Genomic DNA, 5,663 nt, shown 5'->3' on the forward strand with positions numbered 1-5,663 from the left:
TGTCCTTTCCAAACTCAGCTGCCTGCCCCTGGCCCAGAACCATGCAGCTGAATGCATGATGGAGATCCAAATACTTCACAGCAAAAACTCCCCAGGATGGCTGCCTGAAGCAAACATTTCCAACCATAAGCGCTATGAGCAGTGTAGGAATCTGCTCGGGGAAACCCCATTGGATTTCAAATCCAGCGCCTCAACCACTCAGCCATCGCAGCTGCTTATTTACCAGAATAATGTAACCACCTCAGTAATGTGCAGATATTAACTTCATCAGGAACCAGGATTGTGCAGAGCACAGAGTGTGAGCTGAAATTTGTTCCTCAACTTATATTTTGTATCTCTGTCTCTGAATTCATTGATTAGGTCGGAGAATTGTTTTTCTATTTAAATATTTTTCCATTGAAATCTAATTACGTCGGAAGAGAAAAAGAAAAAAAAAACCTCCGTTACTGTCGAATATTGTGTTCACCCTGTTTAAAGTCCAAGAGGCCGCGGATAAGATTCTGAATAAACAATCAATGCCATGGCCGGGAATCGAACCCGGATCAACTGCTTGGAAGGCAGCTATGCTCACCACTATACCACCACCGCCCACGCTGCACACGCCTTTGATATTTGTGTTAGTTTTAATTACGGAGCTTCCTCAGTTGCTGATTTTATCAGGCACCAGGAGAGCCCGGAGCGCAGTTTGGAAGCTGAACTTGGCTTGTCTGGTTGAAGCCACCTTTTTACAATTGTTCCTTACTGGGAACTCATTGATCAATTCTGAGGCCTGTTCTTTCATTTCACAAAGTTTCCACTCAAAGCAAATTGAAGCTGAATTTTCCATTAGAAAGATCGTGATGGTGAGGATTTTCAGTGAATTTCATTTTAAGAGTGTCCACCTACTGTTATGACCTGCGATAACTAATTAAAGAAATCAGAACAGTGATGGTCAGGAACTGACCCTTGGTCAAATGCTCGCACAGTCACCACTCCATCACCATCGCTCACCTGGCTCTGTCACCCACTCTGTAAGAAAGTCCAGCTCTGACAGTGAATCTGGTTCCCTCCAGGTCCAATCGGAGGATGGTCAGAAACTGTCACTGTCAGAAACTCCATTATCAGCGAGTGTGGGATGGTTATTTAACTGGCTGTCACTGGTTGGTGAGGTTGTGATTTACTGTTACCTGTCAGTGCCGGAGAAACAAATAAAACTATACAAACACTTAGTTGGGGAAAGGGCTTCTCTTGAGGCACTGGGAGTATTTGTCTAATGGATGTCTGGTCCTGTTCAGTTTGACGGCTGTCACGTCTGATCCACTTTTTTCTTGTATTTTTTTTCCCGCGATGTCCTTTCCCATCGCGACCATTCTTTTCGTGTTGGCAAAATCCTTCTAACTGTCCTGAATTGAGACAATCCACACCTCTGTAACTTGTGACTATGTCTCTCTCCACCCTTACTGTCTGTATTTTTAACGGTTTGATTACCCGAAAAGATGCGCATTCTAACCATTGTTCTCACTCCAATCTGTAATTATCATACTATTGTACTCGTTTCTATTTGTCAACCTCCCTCAACTCATCTAAAGAAGGAACAGCGCTCCAAAGCTCGTGATTCCAAAGTTAACCCGGTGTTGTGAGATTTTTTTATTGTGGCCACCTCAGCCCAACGCCGGCACCTCTACATCAACACTAGTGCGAGCAAATCATCTGTTGAGGAAATAGGAAAATGGATCAGAATTATTGACGTTCCATTCTCCGTCCTCACTGTTCAGAGCCTTAACCACGCATTCCAGGTGTAACATTAGTTTCTATATTTCTAATTTCAAGGTGTTATTACGTTGATAAAGCTGACTGTTATATTGAGCAGACTGAGTGACTGCGTTATGAAGCATCTCTGTTCAGTCAAGAAACATCACTCGGATTTCAGTCTCCAGCCATTTTTATCCTTGATCTTGATTTATGCTGATTTTTTCCATCTCAGCCTCCTATAATGTTCCAATAAAGCCCAGTGTAAACTCCAGAAACAGAAAGTCATTCCTCAATGAAACATTTTATCTCCTTCCAGATACAATTTCAGACATTAAACTCAACTCCATTTTGCTTCGAATTTTCTTTGCAGGTTTCTATTTTATTCTCATGTTTACTCTTGCTTTCCTTTCGGGAGGCACCTGTTTATCATTCCGCCAACATCAACACATTTTAGACACATATCTGGTTTCTTCACCTTTTCCTTTAGTCTTACACCAACATCTCTTCTGTTATTGAATCATTCCTGCTCTTCACCTTGTTTCGAAACGGCAGGGAACAGTTCATTCTCGATTCAGTGATGAGTGATGAATGACAATATATTAACGTTCTGACAGGTAATGAGCATTTCCGCCTTTTCCCTGGAACTCTGCACATTCTTCCCTTTTTTAAATAACAGTCCAATTCCTTTTGGAATGCTTCAGTTGAACTATCCTCCACTCTCCAGCAGTACATTCCATACATTAAGCACTCAATGTGTGAAAACATTTTCCTCGTGTTTCTATTCCCCCCTTTGATAATAACTTTAAATCTCATCTCTTTTATTCCAGGCGTAGGAACAGTTTGTTCCTATCCATTCTGCCCAGGTGTGTCTTGAGATTTAGTACCTCGATTAAATCTCCTTTCAACATTCAGTTCTCCAAGGAAAACAGTGCCAAACTCTCTAATCCTTTCCCATTAGTGAAGTTTCTCAGTCCTACAAATAATATCATGAACCTTTTTTGCAGTCTCTCAAATGCCTTCACATCCTTCCGATTGTGTGACTTCCGGAATTGGACACAATACTTCAGCTGTGGATGTTTTAGCGTCTTACATCATCTTAACATAACCTCTTTGTTCATACACTTGAAGTCCCTGTTAATAAAGGGTACAATTCAATATGCTTTATTAAACTATCTCTCAGTGTATGCTGGTGTCCTATCACTTCATCTGTCGTTACATGTTTCCAGACAATGAATCTTGCTACTTTTGTGTCTGTCTTTCTCCTTTCAATGCATTCTTGGCGTTATGTGATGAAGTGTTAGGACACCAGCATACACGGAGAGATAGTTTAATGGTCTGTCCAATGACTGATACACATGCACAACCAGCTCCGTCTGCTCCTTTACTTTTTGCTGTTTGCCTGTAATCTTCCAAGGAGAATGAATCGCCTTACAATCCTCTGCTTTGGATTTCATCAGCAACTTGTCCACTCGTTCCGACAACTTGTTTATCTCCTTTTTGAATTTTTGCACGATTCTCCTCGCAGTTAACAATGTTTCCAAACTTCACATTGTCCGCAAATTCTGAAGTTGTGCCCTTACACCATTCGCTTCTTCACTAATATGTACTGGTGCATTTTCAAAGGCTTTGCAGCTTGTGTGGATATAAAAGTGTTTTACTGCAGATTGAAGCATTTCACGGAAAAGACAACCAATGTACTTACCTGTCTATAATCTTCACGTAAAAGTCACAAATATTGCACATTTGCAGTGAAGTGGTTTTATCATTATTGTTTATAGAAATACCAGAAGAATATTTCGATTGACAAACCTCAGGCCTTTGGGCTCAGCACGCTTCCGCTGCACTACTCTACCACGGAGCGATAAAGCCCTGCTGTCTATAAATGTAGCCAGTCAGGTTTTCAATTCTAGATTGTTTCACACCAGCAGCAGCGTCAGGAGGCTAAGTCTGGCCACATAATTCCACTACACAACACCAAGAATGCATTGAAAAGAGAAAGACAGACACAAAAGTAGCAAAAGTCTGGAAACATGTAACGACAGGTGAAGTGATAGGACACCAGCATACACGGAATTGGACAATCAGTCACTGATGTAAAGGAATTTTGTGTTGAAAATATATGTTTGCAAATATATTTCCTGCTCTTTACATAAGAACATAAGAACATAAGAAATAGGAGCAGGAGTAGGCCGTCTGGCCCTTCGAGCCTGCCCCGCCATTCAATAAGATCATGGCTGACCTGTCGTGGCTCACTTCCACATACCCGCCCTCTCCCCATAACCCTTAATCCCCTCTCTTATCAAAAACCCATCAACCCGGGTCTTAAAAATATTTAGCGAGGCAGCCTCCACCACCTGAACGGGCAGAGAATTCCATAGATTCACCACCCTTTCTCTCTGCTGTTTAGTGATGTTCGCTGTTATTGTGTAACGTGTTTTCCTGTTTGTAAATATATTTCCTGTTTTGTATCTGTTCTATCTGTTGTTGAGAGGTGTTTTCTGCTGTTGTGTAAAATGCTTCCCTGTTGTTGTAAATGTGTGTCCGGCTGTGTAAATATGATCCATTGCGTGTCAAAAAATTCATCAGTTCTGCTGATATGTCGCCTGCTCTGTAAACATTTTCCCTGTTATGTAAACATATTCTCCGTGAAGGTGTTTTCTGTTCGGCAAAAAAAAACTTCCTGTTCTCTGATGTTCGGTGTCGGGTTAACATGTTGCATTTTGTGTTAAGATGTTCGTTGTTCTTGTGTAAAACTCTGGTTTAACTGCAACTGGATAACTATCGCTTCATCTTGACTTCATGACACCCTCTGTTAGTGAGTGTGATTGGCGAATTCATTGTGTATCCAACACATGTATGTGAGCGAGGTTGATTCTGTATCTGTTAGTCTCAGGTTGTGGTTGCGAGTTTTTACTTGTTTTATTTATTTATGTAAGGTGAGCTCACTGGCTCGGCCAACATTCATTCCCCATCTCCAATTGATCATGACAATGAGGTGATGAATTTTTTTCTTGAACCGGTGCATTCCCTGAGGTGCAGGTACATCCACAGTGCTGTTAGCTTAACGGTTAGGGAGGGAGTGGCAGGATTTTGCCCCAGCGACCGTGAAGGAGCAGCAATACATTTCCGAGTCAGGGTGGGGTGTGGCTTGGAGGGAGGCTTCCAGGTATTGGTGTCCCCATGTATGAGCTGCCACTGACATTCTAGATGGTAACTGTTGTAGGTTGGAAAATGCTACCCAAGAAGAGCAGTTGAAGAAATACTGGTCCCATTGGCAGAGGAATGAAGGATAGTTTTTAATGTGCTGAGTGTTTAGGGCCTGGACTGTCTGAGAGTGTGGCAGAGGCAACATCAAATCAGGGTTGTCAAAGGGGAATGGGAAAGGCATCTGACGAGAAAGGATCTGATGGATTATAAGTCAATGGCTGGGAAAGAAACGAGATGAACAGAGCTTGTACAGAGCAACACACAGACAAAGGCCGAATAGTCTCTCTCTTTGGATTCTTGGAATAGAATAGAATCCATTCTAATCTATTCTAATCTATTCTAAGATTCTATATAAGAACATAAGAACATAAGAAATAGGAGCAGGAGTAGGCCATCTGGCCCTTCGAGCCTGCCCCGCCATTCAATAAGATCATGGCTGATCTGTCGTGGCTCAGTTCCACTTTCCCGCCCTCTCCCCATAACCCTTAATCCCCTCTCTTATCAAAAACCCATCAACCCGCTTCTTAAAAATATTTAGCGAGGCAGCCTCCACCACTTCAACGGGCAGAGAATTCCAGAGATTCACCACCCTTTGAGTGAAGAAGTTCCTCCTCAACTCCGTTCTGAACTGCCCCCCCTTTATCTTGAGGCTGTGCCCCCTAGTCCTACTGTCTTTTTTGAGCGGGAAGAGTCTTTCCACCTCTATCCTATCCATCCCATTCATC

General features: G+C 42.3%; 1 non-coding gene across 1 annotated transcript; it reads right to left on the bottom strand.

Annotated features, from left to right (window-relative positions):
• Positions 1 to 516: 516 nt before the first annotated feature.
• trnag-ucc (transfer RNA glycine (anticodon UCC)) lies at positions 517 to 588 on the bottom strand. The gene has a single exon. It is a non-coding gene; the product is annotated as a tRNA-Gly (tRNA).
• Positions 589 to 5,663: the final 5,075 nt, after the last annotated feature.

The sequence above is a fragment of the Carcharhinus amblyrhynchos genome, unplaced genomic scaffold (genome assembly GCF_965287045.1).
Source record: "Carcharhinus amblyrhynchos unplaced genomic scaffold, sCarAmb.v2.hapA scaffold_42, whole genome shotgun sequence".
Lineage (NCBI taxonomy): Eukaryota > Metazoa > Chordata > Chondrichthyes > Carcharhiniformes > Carcharhinidae > Carcharhinus > Carcharhinus amblyrhynchos.